Raw genomic sequence first — 15,578 nt, 5'->3', positions numbered from 1 at the left:
CCTTTGGGATAAAATTCATGGCCTTATAGTTTGCAATATCTGCAAACCATGGAGCCTGCTGAATGAGGAATAATTGTTCATCTGGAAATGTCTCAATCACAACTGTGGGTGGTCGTACTCCTGCTTCAGGCTCAATTCTGGAAAGATGGTCAGCTACTTGATTCTCTGACCCTTTCCTGTCTTTTATCTCAATATCAAACTCCTAAAGGAGTAACACCCATCTGATTAATCTTGGTTTAGAATCCTGTTTGGTTAGAAGATACTTCAAAGTAGCATGATCAGTATAAATAATAACCTTAGAACCAAGTAAATAGGACCTAAACTTATCAACAGCATATACAACAGCTAATAATTCCTTTTCTATAATTATGTAATGCTTTTGGGCATCATTCAGCACACGACTAGCATAATAAATGACATGTACAAGCTTACCATGCCTCTGTCCTAAAACAGCTCCTATAGCAAAGTCACTAGCATCACACATTAATTCAAATGGTAGTTCCCAGTCAGGGGGAGCTATAATGGGAGCAGAGGTAAGGTTTGCTTTTAGAGTTTCAAAAGCATGCAAACAATCAGAGTCAGAGACAAAAGGAACATCAGCAACCAACAGGTTGCTTAGAGGTTTAGCAATTTTAGAAAAATCTTTTATAAATCTTCTATAAAATCCTGCATGACCCAAGAAACTCCTGACTGCCTTAACATTAGTTGGTGGTGGTAATTTTTCAATTACCTCTACCTTTGCTCTATCAACCTCTATTCCCTTACTTGAAATCCGGTGTCCAAGGACAATACCTTCTGTAACCATAAAATGACATTTTTCCCAATTTAAAACAAGGTTTGATTCTTGACACCGTTTCAAGACAAGAGATAAATGCTTAAGGCAGGATTCAAAAGAATTACCAAAAACATAGAAGTCATCCATAAATACCTCAATAAACTTTTCAACCATATCAGAAAAAATTGAACGCATACACCTCTGAAAAGTTGCTGGAGCATTACAGAGTCCAAATGGCATTCTCCTATAGGCAAATACTCCAAAGGGGCATGTGAATGTTGTCTTCTCTTGATCTTGAGGGTCCACTGCAATTTGATTATATCCAGAATATCCATCTAGAAAACAGTAAAATGCATGACCAGCTAACCTCTCAAGCATTTGATCAATGAAAGGCAAGGGAAAGTGATCCTTCCTTGTAGCAGTGTTGAGCCTTCTGTAGTCTATACACATTCTCCAGCCTGTGACTGTTCTTGTAGGAATAAGCTCATTCTTTTCATTCTTGATCACTGTCATCCCTCCTTTCTTTGGAACTACCTGCACAGGACTTACCCAAGGACTGTCAGAAATAGGGTAAATGATACCTGCTTCCCATAATTTTATTACCTCTTTTTGGACCACCTCTTTCATGGTTGGATTAAGTCTCCTTTGTGGTTGCACAACTGGTTTGGCATCATCTTCAAGGAGGATCTTGTGCATACACTTGGTTGGACTAATCCCCTTTAAATCACTAATGGTCCACCCAAGAGCAGTTTTATGGCTTCTGAGCACTGCAATGAGCACCTCTTCTTCTTCAGGCTTTAGGAAAGAGCTAATAATCATTGGATTTGAGTCATTATCACCCAAGAACACATATTTCAAGGAAGGAGGTAAGGATTTGAGCTCAAGCTTGGGGACTTCTTTCTCCTTTATTGGCGTGTTCATCAGCTCCTTTTGGGGTGGTGAATCATCGACTTCCACTAATTCATATTCGGAAATAGGATCCAGGATGTCATCAAGTACCTCAGCCTGCAGTACCTCTTGAACAAGTGGTTCAATAACATCTATTTTCATACACCCTTCAGAATCATTAGGGTGCTTGAGAGCGTCAAAGACATGAAGGACCACCTGTTCTTCATTGACCCTCAGGGTTAATTCACCATTTTCCACATCAATCAGAGCTCTACCTGTAGCTAAAAAAGGTCTACCAAGTATAATAGAGGATTTTACCTCCTCTTCCATGTCTAATATAACAAAATCAACAGGAAAAATGAATGGTCCTACTTTAACAAGTAAATCCTCAACAACACCAACAGGTAATTTAATAGAAAGATCAGCAAGTTGGAGTGAGATACGAGTGGGTTTTACCTCCTCAATTTGGAGCTTTTTCATTACTGAAAGTGGCATTAAATTGATGCTAGCTCCAAGGTCACATAAGGCTTTTTGAATGGTGACATTACCAATGGTGCAAGGAATTGCAAAGCTCCCTGGATCTGGCATCTTCTCAGGAAGGTTGTGTTGAATAATAGCACTGCATTCCTTGGTTAATACCAGCGTCTCTTGTTCCTTCCAATTCCTCTTGCGGGTCAACAGTTCTTTCATAAATTTAGCATAGAGAGGCATTTGCTCAAGAGCCTCTGCGAAAGGAATGTTGATCTGCAGCTTTTTGAAAACATCTAAAAATTTAGAAAACTGTTTTTCTTTAGAAGCCTTCTGAAGTCTCTGAGGGTATGGCATTTTTGGCTTGTATTCAGGAGCCTTTGGCAGTGTAGGATATATGTCTAGAGAGTCAGGGAACGGGTTGTCTGCACGCTTTGGAGGGGCGTGCTCTACTTCTTCTTTCTTCTCCTCTGGAGCTTCTTTTTCCTCTAACTCTTCATTGACCTTGGTCTCAAAGCCAGCTACTCTACCACTTCTCAGCTGCATAACCTTGCAGTCTTCTCTTGGGTTTACTACTGTATCACCTGGAAATGTGCTTGCAGAGTTCTCAGGCAATTGCTTGCTTATTTGGCCTATTTGCATTTCCAGGTTTCTAATGGAGGCTCTAGTTTCCTTTGTGAGATTTATAAGTGAGGCTCTGGTTTCCTGCATAAAGCTTGACAATATTGCTTCCAAATTATTGTTTTGTTGGGGCTGAGAAGTTGCTTGTTGAGATGACTGACATTGGCTGTTATTGTAATTGTTCTGTTGGATGCCGCCCTGAGAATTATTGTTGAAATTCTGAGGTCTCTGTGGCTGGTCTCTCCACCTAAAATTTGGGTGACTTCTCCACCCCGGATTGTATGTCTTAGAATATGGATCATTATTGGGATTTCTAGGACCACTCCCCATGTAATTGACCTGTTCAGAAGAGGGTTGAGCATAATCATAATTATCATTCTGTACAAAATTACCTGTCATGTCATAAGAGATCTCTTGAGGTGGATTTTGGGTGTTGATAGCTGAGACTTGCATGCCACCCATCTGTTGAGTAAGTAGACTCATTTGCTGAGATATAAGCTTGTTTTGAGCAAGAAGAGCATTAAGAGCTTCTACTTCCATGATGCCCTTTTTCTGGGAGGTCTCAGAGTTCACAGGATTCCTGTTAGATGAATATAAGTATTGGTTGCTGGCAACCAATTCAATAAGCTCAATTGTCTCCTCTGGTGTCTTTTTCTTGTGCAATGAACCTCCTGCGGAATTATCTAAGCACATCTTGGACATATCACCCAAACCTTCATAGAAGATATCCAGTTTGGTCCATTGGGAGAACATATCTGGAGGGCATTGCCTAGTTAGTAGCTTGAATCTCTCCCATGCTTCATACAGAGTTTCACCATCTTTCTGCCTGAAGGTCTGAACCTCCATCCTAAGCTTAGTCAGCTTCTTTGGTGGAAAAAAATTTAGCCAGAAACTCCGTAACCACCTTGTTCCAAGTATCCAAGCTCTCCTTGGGTTGGGAATCTAGCCATAGTCTTGCTCCATCCCTCAGAGCAAACGGGAAGAGCATGAGTTTATACACATCTGGGTTCACTCCGTTTGTCTTCACAGTATCACAAATCTGCAGAAAATTTGAAATGAATTGATTTGGGTCTTCGTGGGGAAGACCATGATATTGACAGTTTTGTTGCACCAGAGTGACCAGTTGAGGCTTCAACTCAAAGTTGTTTGCAGTAATAGGAGGCACCACGATGCTTTTTCCATAAAGATCTGCAGTTGGAGAAGAGTAAGAGCCGAGCACTCTCCGTTGTTGCTCATCCCCAATTGGATTTTCCACATTGACATTAACAGCGTTATTATTTGCCATAGTGGTCTCTGCAGCCGTGTAAAGTCTTGCTTGTTGTAAACGTTGCCTGAAAGTTCTTTCAGGTTCAGGATCAAGGTCTAAGAGATGTTCTTTGTCTCTATTCCTGCGCATAAACAAACAGAAAACACGAAAGAATGGGAATCTCTACGTCAAAGTGCAAAGAGTTCCCAGTGAGGTAACCTGTGTAAAGAGATAAAAATATTGAATAAAATAAATAGAAGAAAAATAATAAATAGTCAACACCAAACTTAATTTCAGAAATTAAGAAAAAAAATTAATGTAAAAAAATAAAAAAATGCAAAATAAAACAAAATTATTTTTCTCTTTTTATTTTTTTTATTTTTATTTTTTTTTGTTTTGTTTTTTTTTTCTCAAGTAATAAAATAAAAAAGAAAAAAAATAAAACAAACAGGGGGAGGGGGTAAACGAAAAAGGAAAAGTAAAGAGAAAAAAAAACAACGTAAAGGACAAAAGGAACAAAAATAACGTAAAGAAAGAAAAGAAAAAAAAAAGAAAAATTAACGTAAAAATTTAAAGCAAAATCTGGAATTTTTTTTTTCGAAAATAATAAAACAAAAGTTAAATAAAATTAAAACTAAAACGCCTAATCTAAGCAATCAAACAACTAATAGTTGTCAATCACAGTCAATTCCCGGCAACGGCGCCAAAAACTTGGTGCGGATTTTTTTTACAACCCACACTTACTAACCGGCAAGTGTACCGGGTCGTACCAAGTAATACCTTACGTGAGTAAGGGTCGATCCCACGAGAATTGATGGATTAAGCAACAATAGCGTTTGATAGGATTAGTTAGGCAAATAGAAAATAGTGTTGGGATGCAATATGAAAAACATTAAATAATATAAAAAAATATTGAAGAAAGACAAGTAATTAAATTGGAAAGAAAATATGGAATGAAACAGTTAAGGCTTCAGAGTTATCTATTTTTCTGGATTAACTTTTCTTACTAACTATTTTAATTATGTAGGATTTAATTTATGGCAAACTATATGTGACTAGACCCTAATTCCTTAGACCTTCCTAGTCTCCTCTAAAATTCATTAACTGCCAATTCCTTGGTCAGTTAATTCCAATTAAAGGGCGATGATCAAATTTTAGTTTATATGCCACAAAAATTCTAATTACCCAAAAATAAAAGGATTATATGTCACGTATCCTATTAAATCCAGATAATTAAAATTAAGGAGAATATGTTTTCAAGCTGTTGTTCAAGTATAGAGCTTTTCCAAGTTATACAAGAACTCAAATAGAAAGAGGGTCATACTTCCGTTCCATCCAAATTCATAAGATAAAGAACGAAAACAATTCTTAAATATAAATCCAAAACATAAATTAAAATAGAAAAATCAAGAAAATCAATCCATTACAAATAGGCAGAGCTCCTAACCTTCACAATGAAGGATTAGCAAAAACTTGGTGCGGAATTTTACAACCCACATTTACTAACCGGCAAGTGCACCGGGTCGTACCAAGTAATACCTTACGTGAGTAAGGGTCGATCCCACGAGGATTGATGGATTAAGCAACAATAGCGTTTGATAGGATTAGTTAGGCAAATAGAAAATAGTGTTTGGATGCAATATAAAAATTATTGAAGAAAGGCAAGTAATTAAATTGGAAAGAAAATATGGAAGGAAACAGTTAAGGCTTCAGAGTTATCTATTTTTCTGGATTAACTTTTCTTACTAACTATTTTAATTATGTAGGATTTAATTTATGGCAAACTATATGTGACTAGACCCTAATTCCTTAGACCTTCCTAGTCTCCTCTAAAATTCATTAACTGCCAATTCCTTGGTCAATCAATTCCAATTAGAGGTTGATGATCAAATTCCAGTTTATATGCCACAAAAATTCTAATTACCCAAAAATAGAAGGATTATATGTCACGTATCCCGTTAAATCCAGATAATTAAAATTTAGGAGAATATATTTTCAAGCTGTTGTTCAAGTATAGAGCTTTTCCAAGTTATACAAGAACTCAAATAGAAAGAGGGTCATACTTCCGTTCCACCCAAATTCATAAGATGAAGAACGAAAATAATTCTTAAATATAAATCCAAAACATAAATTAAAATAGAAAAATCAAGAAAATCAATCTATTACAAATAGGCAGAGCTCCTAACCTTAACAATGGAGGATTAGTTGCTCATGGAATGTGGAATGAAAATCTCTATAGAATTCCCTAATGGAATTCCCCCTAATGGAATTGTTTTCAATAGAAGAGAAGTCTCCCCTATTTATAACTAATCCTAATTAATTTAAAATCTAATATCTAAAATTAAGATAATATCTTTTCCTAAAAGATAAGATTTGAATTTAAAATTTGAATTAATTAATCAAATCTTCAGTTGATGGGTGGGGACCACATGAATTGTCCATTCTGCAGCTTTTAGTCTGTGTTTTCTGGGCTGAAAACTGGGTTGAAACAGCCCAGAAATCGCCCCCAGCATTTTTCTGCATTTTCTGCACGTGGTGCATATCACGCGGTCGCGTTAGTCACGCAGCCGCGTCGATGATCTTTTCTGCGAGTCATGCGGACGCGTCAGTCATGCGGACGCGTCATTTGTGCAGATTCCAGTCTATGCGTTCGCGTCAGGCACGCGATCGCGTCATTGCGATTCTTCCATTCCGCGCGGTCGCGTGATCCATGCGTCCGCGTCAGTAGTCGCTGGTCATCTATTTGGTTTATCTCTTTTTTCTGCAGAAACTTCACCAAATCCATCCGAATGCTACCTAAAACAAATAAAATTGCACAAAACTCAAAATAGCATCCATAGTAGCTAAAATATAATTAATTCTTAATTAAACTCAACAAATTAGATGCAAATTCACTAGGAAAAGATAGAAAAAATGCTCACGCATCACAACACCAAACTTAAACTGTTGCTTGTCCTCAAGCAACCAAAACTAATATAGGCTTAGGATGTGAATTTGCATGAGAATGAGAGTTCGATTAAGCTCGTGTCTCTTCTTATAGTGGGGTTTACAACTGTATTTCTGAATAGGTTTGGCATCTCACTTTATCCTTTGAAGTTCAGAATGATTGGCATCTATAGGAACTCAGAATTCAGATAGTGTTATTGATTTTCCTAGTTCAGTATGTTGATTCTTGAACACAGCTACTTTATGAGTCTTGGCCGTGACCCTATGCATTTTGTTTTCCAGTATTACCACCGGATAAATAAATGCCACAGACACATAACTGGGTGAACCTTTTCAGATTGTGACTTAGCTTTGCTAGAGTCCTCAGTTAGAGGTGTCCAGAGTTCTTAAGCACACTCTTTTCGCTTTGGATCACGACTTTAACCGCTCAGTCTCAAGCTTTTCACTTGACACCTTCACGCCACAAGCACATGGTTAAGGACAGCTTGATTTAGTCGCTTAGGCCAGAATTTTATTCCTTTGGGCCCTCTTATCCATTAATGCTCAAAGCCTTGGATCCTTTTTACCCTTTGCCTTTTAGTTTAAAGGGTTATTGGCTTTTTCTGCTTGCTTTTTCTTCTTTTTATTTTTTATTATTTTTTATTTTTTATTTTTTTTTCGCAAGCTTGTGTTTTTCACTGCTTTTTCTTGCTTCAAGAATCAATTTTATGATTTTTCAGATTATCAATAACATTTCTCTTTTTTTCATCATTCTTTCAAGAGCCAATAATTTTAACATTCATAAACTTCACTATCAAAAATATGCACTGTTCATGTCATGCATTCAGAATTACAATTAATACCACCACATTTAAGTAAATAAGACTACTTTTTAAAATTAACTCAATTCCTCATGCAATACATCACTTCTTTTCTTTTTTAGATTCAAGTTTAGTGAGTGGTACATGAAACATCTTTTTAGAATTGAAGCAATTAAAAGAAAACTAAACTAGTCCTAGGATTCTAACTAATAAAGGATCATGCAATAAACAAAGCAAAATAGCAGAAAACCGGAACATAATATAGAAAAAGAGGGGAGGAATAAAAAATATGAAAGGAACTTAACCACCTTAGTTATCCTAGTGGTCGCTTTATTCTTCAGGTTGTGCTCCTCAGTGAAGATGATTCGCCTCCTTCTTTGGTGCTATGTGAATAAACAGAAAACCTTTAAGCGAAGCGTCAACACCAAACTTAAAGATTTGCTTGTCCTCAAGCAAATAAGAACTGAAAATAGAAAGAAACAAATATTATTATGAAAGAAAAATAAGAGGATAAAAGAATAAGAGAGGATTATGATTGGGAGAGAGAGAGAGAGAAAGAAAACTGGGCGGCGCAAGCGACGCGAACGCGTGGGTCATGCGTTCGCGCGGTTAGCGTGTTGTTGAAGTGACACGGTCGCGTGGGTGACGCGGTCGCGTGACCCAAGTTATGCTTCTAGCGTGAGTGCAGCCTCGCACCTGCACAACTCTCTGTTCAAATTCATATATGTGCCAAATTTGGGGTGACGCGATCGCGTGGGGGATGCGATCGCGCGGTTGGGCTTCAGAAAGAAATGACGCAGCCGCGTTGGCGACGCGGCCGCGTTGGCGACGCGGTCGCGTGATAGGGATTGTGCGTCCAGCACCAATCCAGCACCACTCTCGCACAATAATTCATTGTGCACCCTTTTTACGTCGAAAATCAGGGCACGCGGCCGCATGGGGCACGCGGTCGCGTGGAAGGCCATTATTCCTATGTGACGCAGTCGCGTGAGCGACGCGGTCGCGTGGGACGATTTGTGCTATTGGCACGCCTCCAGCATGTCTCTCTGTTCGATTTTAATTTCTCCCCTCTCTAATCCACGCGGACGCGTCGCTGATGCGATCACGTCGCGTGGCTCTCTTCTCTCTCTCTCTCTTTTTTTTTTTTTGAGCTTGAGGTGTTCGGTTCCTGTGATAAAATAGCTGCATGATCATAAAATTAGTAAGGACTCAATAAAAACAAAATAAATGAGAAAACTACTACTACGAAAAATAACTAAGAATGAAAAGAACGATCATACCACGGTGGGTTGTCTCCCACCAAGCACTTTTAGTTAAAGTCCTTAAGTTGGACATGTTGTGAGCTCCGTGTCATGGTGGCTTATGCTTGTACTGATCCAGGAATCCCCACCAATGTTTGTAATTCCAATGGCTACCAGATCCCAAACTAGGCGCATAATGCCTTTGAGCAAGTTGAAGTAGGTGACAAGGCTCAATGGCTGTTGATTGTGGGAATGGATTCCAGGATCCCAAACCTTGCTTTTACATCCGTCTTCTTGTGTATCACCATTGTTCCCACCGGATGGCAAGCAATCTGAATTCTCACAGAGACATCCAAACAACCTTCTAGACCCTTTCAAATTAGCTTTACACCAATCCTTGCACTTAAATTTGGAGCATGCAATCATATTGAACCTTGCTTGACAACTCTTACCATTAACCATCTTCCTCTTACTCTTAATGCCACAAAGAGCTCTAAGTTGACCATCCGTCTCCAGTAGCCCATATTCAAGTGGGAAAGTAGGGATTAAGGGTAAGAATTTTACCCATTTGAATGTTGTATTGGATGGTGATGGCTTTGGGAGAGGTCTTGCAAGCTCCATTCCCTTGTGTTCTTCCTTGAATTCTTTTACCTCTTTGCAAGCTTCCTCAATTTCAACCTCTTCCTCTTGGTAGCTTTCTTCTAATGCAATCTCTTCTTTATTGCTTACCAAGGGCATTGGAGGTTGTGCATCTTCCTCTTCTTCTAATTGCTTGCTTATTTGGCCCATTTGCATTTCCAAGTTTCTAATGGAGGCTCTGGTTTCCTGCATGAAACTCATCATCATCTCCCAATTAGAATCTTCTTGGGATTTAGAGTTTGCCTGCTGAGTTGATTGAAACTGGTGGTTATTAAAATTATTCTGTTGAGAACCATCTTGAGAATTATGATTAAAATTTTGTGGCCTCTGAGGTTGCTCTCCCCACCCAAAATTTGGGTGTTGGGTGTTGATAGTTGGGACTTGCATGCCACTCATCTGTTGAGTAAGTAGATTTAATTACTGAGTCATAAGCTTGTTCTGGGCAAGAATAGCATTAAGAGTTTCTACTTCCATAACACTCTTCTTCTGAGAAGTCTCAATATCAGATGGTGGCTCTTGATATGGGTAGAAAGATGATGGTTCTTGGTAATTGGAACATGGAGCACTGAAGTTTCTTTGGTTTTGGCTTTGCCAACCAAAATTTGGATAGTTCCTCCATCCACCATAATATGAATCACTACTCGGGTATGAGTAGTAACCCATGTGATCTCTCTCCATTATTTTACCTCAGTACAAAACACCAAACAGGATTAAACGCACCATGTGGTAAACAGGAAAGCAAAGAAGAAAGAACAGAATTCTAAGAAATAAAACTAACTGGGAGACACCAAACTTAATTTCAGAAATTAAGAAAAATATTAGTGCAAAAAAAATTTTTTTTTTATTTTTTATTTTATTTAAATAATAAAAGAAAAAAAGGAAAGCGTAACAAGGGAGGGGGAACGAAAAAAATAGTAACGTAAAGAGCAAAATTTAAAAGCAAAAAATTTAAAGCAAAATTTTTATTTTTATTTTTATTTTTTTTATTTTATTTTTTGCACTAATATTTTTCTTAATTTCTGAAATTAAGTTTGGTGTCTCCCAGTTAGTTTTATTTCTTAGAATTCTATTCTTTCTTCTTTGCTTTTCTGTTTACCACATGGTGCGTTTAATATTTCTCGATTTTACTATGAGTTTGTGTATTTTTCTGTGATTTCAGGAAAATTCTAGCTGAAATTAAAGGAGCTGAGCAAAAATCTGATTCAGGCTGAAAAAGGACTGCTGATGCTGTTGGATTCTGACCTCCCTGCACTCGGAATAGATTTTCTAGAGCTACAGAACTCCAAATGGCGCGATCTCAACGGCGTTGGAAAGTAGACATCCAGAGCTTTCCAGCAATATATAATAGTCCATACTTTGCACGAAGATAGACGATGTAAACTGGCGTTCAACGCCAGTTCCATGTTGCAGTCTGGCGTCCAGCGCCAGAAACAAGTTACAAACTGGAGTTTAACGCCCAAAACACGTTACAACCTGGCGTCCAACTCCAGAAACAGCCCATGCACGTGAAAGTTCAAAGCTCAGCCCAAGCACACACCAAAGTGGGCCCCGGAAGTGAATTTCTGCACTTAGAATTACTTCTGTAAACCCTAGTAACTAGTTTAGTATAAATAGGACTTTTTACTATTGTGTTTACATCTTTGGTCTCAGTTTCAATTCATTGTTCATCTTAGGGGGCCATTGACCATGTTTTGGGGGCTGGCCATTCGGCCATGCCTGGACCACCATCACTTATGTATTTTCAACGGTGGAGTTTCTGCACACCATAGATTAAGGGTGTAGAGCTCTGCTGTACCTCGAGTTTTTATGCAATTACTACTATTTTCTATTCAATTCTACTTATTCTTATTCTAAGATACCATTCGTACTTCAACCTGATGGATGTGATGATCCGTGACACTCATCATCATCCATCCTTATGAACGCGTGCCTGACAACCACTTCCGTTCTACAAGCGAAAGCTAGAGTGCGTGTCTCTTGGATTCCTGGTGCACGACGCATGGTTGCTGCTCGCCTGACAACCGAGCGCTCGCCTGACAATCGAGCCATCCATTCCGTGAGATCAGAGTCTTAGTTTCCGTTCTACAAGCAACAAAGGCTAGAGTGTGTATCTCTTGGGTCTTTCAACCATCACCCTCGTGGTATAAGCTAGAATTGATGGCGGCATTCAAGAGAATCCGGAAAGTCTAAACCTTGTCTGTGGTATTCCAAGTAGGATTCTATGATTGAATGACTGTGACGAGCTTCAAACTCCTGAAGGCTGGGCGTTAGTGACAGACGCAAAAGATTTAATGAATTCTATTCCAACCTGATTGAGAACCGACAGATGATTAGTCGTGCTGTGACAGAGCGCGTAGAACATTTTCACTGAGAGGATGGACGGTAGCCATTGACAACGGTGATCCCCCTACATACAGCTTGCCATGGAAAGGAGTAAGAAGGATTGGATGAGATCAGTAGGAAAGCAGAGATCCAGAAGGAACAAGCATCTCCATTCGCTTATCTGAAATTCCCACCATTAATTTACATAAGTATCTCTATCTTTACTTTATGTTTTATTTATGTTTATCTATCCATTAATATTGTAACCCATATGTGTCAACTTAACTGAGATCTACAAGATGGCCATAGTTGGCTTCATACCAACAATCTCCGTGGGATTCGACCCTTACTCACGTAAGGTATTACTTGGACGACCCAGTGCACTTGCTAGTTAGTTGTGCGACATTGTGAATTCTCTAACAGTGCCTGTAACTCTTTTGGTTCAGCAACAACACCAAGTTGTTGGCACCATTATCAGGGATTATTGAGATCCCAATTCATTATACCATGATCTCTTTGGTGTATTTAACTACAGCCACCAACATCATGGGAAAAGTAAGAGATCACAATTTCGTGCACCAAGTTTTTGGCGCTGTTGCCGGGGATTGTTGAGTTTGGAACAACTAACAGTTCATCTTGTTCCTCAGATTAGGTAATTTATTTTTTCTTATTTTTTCGAAAATTTTTTTTAAATATTTCAAAAAATTTTCTCATCTGTTTTCAAAAAATTCTTTAGAGTTTTTAAGAATGGATTCTAGAGTTTCATAATGGTGTGCTGAAACTTGGCTGGCCACCAAGCTTTAGACTAACCTGCCATGATTCCTGGAATTCTTATTAAAAATTTTGAATTTCTTATTCTTTTTTTTTAATAATTTCGAAAAAAATAAAATAAAATCCAAAAAAAAATTTAAAAAATCATAAAATCCAAAAATATTTTGTGTTTCTTGTTTGAGTCTAGAGTCAAGTCATAAGTTTGGTGTCAATTGCATGTTTTAATTTTTTTTAAAAATAATTTTCGAAAATTTGCATTCATTCATGTGTTCTTCATGATCTTCAAGTTGTTCTTGATGAATTTTCTTGTTTGATCTTCATGTTTTCTTGTTTTGTGTTGCATCTTATTTTTCATGTATATTTTTGCATTTATAGTGTCTAAGCATTAAAGATTTATAAGTCTGGTGTCTTACATATTTTCTTTGCATTAAAAATTTTTCAAAAATATGTTCTTGATGTTCATCATGATCTTCAAAGTGTTCTTGGTGTTCATCTTGACATTCATAGTGTTCTTGCATGCATTATGTGTTTGATTCAAAATTTTTATGTTTTGGATCATAATTGTGTTTTTCTCTCTCATCATTTAAAATTCAAAAAAAAATCAAAAAAATATATCTTTTCCTTTTTTCTCTCAAAAATTCGAAAATTTGAGTTGACTTAGTCAAAAAAATTTTAAAATAAGTTGTTTCTTATAAGTCAAGTCAAATTTTCAAATTTTAAAAATCCTATCTTTTCAAAATCTTTTTCAAAAATCATATCTTTTCAATTTTATCTTTGTTTTTCAAAGATTTTCAAAAATATTTTTTCAAAATTTTTCAAAATCTTTTCTTATCTTTTACATCATATTTTCGAAAATTGCATTAACAATTAATGTTTTGATTCAAAAATTTCAAGTTTGTTACTTTCTTGTTAAGAAAGATTCAAACTTTAAGTTCTAGAATCATATCTTTTGATTTCTTGTGAATCAAGTCATTAATTGTAATTTTAAAAATCAAATCTTTTTCAAAACTAATTTTAATCATATCTTATCTTTAAAAAATAAATAAATAAATAAATAAATATCTTATCTTTTAAAAATCATATCTTTTTAAAATCATATCTTTTCATAAATCTTATCTTTTCAAAATTTGATTTCAAAATCTTTTTCAAACTAATTTTCAATCATATCTTTTCAAAAATATCTTTTTTATCTTATCTTTTTCAAAATCATATCTTTTTTATCTCTTTTTTCAAACTTTAATTTCAAAATATCTTTTCTAACTTCTTATCTTTTCAAAATTAAATTTAAATTCTTTTTCAAAATCATCTAACCACTTTCTCTCTCCTAATTTTCGAAAATTACTAACCCATTTTTTTAAAATTATTTTCGAAATTTTCTCTCCCTCATCTCTTTCTAATTATTTTATTTATCCACTAACAATTCTCTTAAAAAAAAAACAAGAAAAAGACATGGCAGCCGAACCTAACAACAATAATGCAAGGAGGATGCTTGGTGATTATACTATACCTACTTCCAAGTTTGATGGAAGAAGCATCTCAATCCCTACCATTATTGACTCAACAAGTCAATAGGATATCTCAGAGTCTGAATGGATTGCAAAATGCATCCAACAGTCCTAAAGAAGCATCTTTTAAAGAAGAAGCTTATGATCCTGAGAACCCTGCAATGGCAGAGGTAAATTACATGGGTGAAGCCTTTGGCAACACCTATAATCCTTCATGGAGAAATCGTCCAAATTTTTCATGGAAGGACCCACAGAAGCAAGGCTTCAATAATAACAATGGTGAAAGAAACAGGTTTAGCAATAGCAAACCTTTTCCATCATTATCTCAGCAACAGACAGAGAATTCTGAGCAGAATCCCTCTAGCTTGGCAACATTAGTCTCTGATCTATCTAAGGCCACTCTCAGTTTCATGACTGAAACAAGGTCCTCCATTAAAAAACTTGGAGGCACAAGTGGGCCAGCTGAGTAAAAGGATCACTGAAACTCCTCCCAGTACTCTCCCAGGTAATACAGAGGAAAACCCAAAAGGAGAGTGCAAGGCCATTGACTCAGTCAACAAGGCCGAACCTGGAAAGGGAGGAGAGGACATGAATCCCAATGAGGAAGACCTCATGGGACGTCTCCCAACCAAGAAGGAGTCTCCTACTGAGGATCTAATGGAATCTGAAGCTCATATAGAGACCATAGAGATTCCATTAAACTTCCTTCTACCATCATGAGCTCTGAGAACTATTCTTCCTCTGAAGAGGATGATGCTGTAACTGAAGAGCAATATGCTCAATATCTTGGAGCCATCATGAAGCTGAATGCCAAATTATTTGGTAATGAGACTTGGGAAGGTGAACCTCCCTTGCTCACCAATGCAGTGAATACATTGGTTCAGCAAAATAAAATAAGCTATGGATCAGTAGAAAACGTGATGATAAAGGTTAAAAGCCTTTACATCCCTGCTGATTTCATAATCCTAGACACTGGGAAGGATGAAGATGAATGCATCATCCTTAGAAGACCCTTCCTAGCCACAGCAAGAGCTGTGATTGATGTTAACAGAGGAGAGCTAGTCCTTCAATTGAATGGGGACCACCTTGTGTTTAATGCACAAGGATCTTCCTCTGCAACCATGGAGAGGAAGCATGAAAAGCTTCTCTCAATACAGAGTCAAATAAAGCCCCCACAATCAAACTCTAAGTTTGGTGTTGGGAGGCCACAACCAAACTCTAAGTTTGGTGTTGAGAAGCCCCCACATTCAAACTCTAAGTTTGGTGTTGGGAGGCCTTCACCTTGCTCTGAACATCTGTGAAGCTCCATGAGAGCTCACTGTCAAGCTATTGACATTAAAGAAGCGCTTGTTGGGA

This window comes from Arachis ipaensis, chromosome B02, assembly GCF_000816755.2.
Source record: "Arachis ipaensis cultivar K30076 chromosome B02, Araip1.1, whole genome shotgun sequence".
In the NCBI taxonomy this organism is placed as follows: domain Eukaryota; kingdom Viridiplantae; phylum Streptophyta; class Magnoliopsida; order Fabales; family Fabaceae; genus Arachis; species Arachis ipaensis.
Note: the sequence above shows the minus strand (reverse complement) of the source record.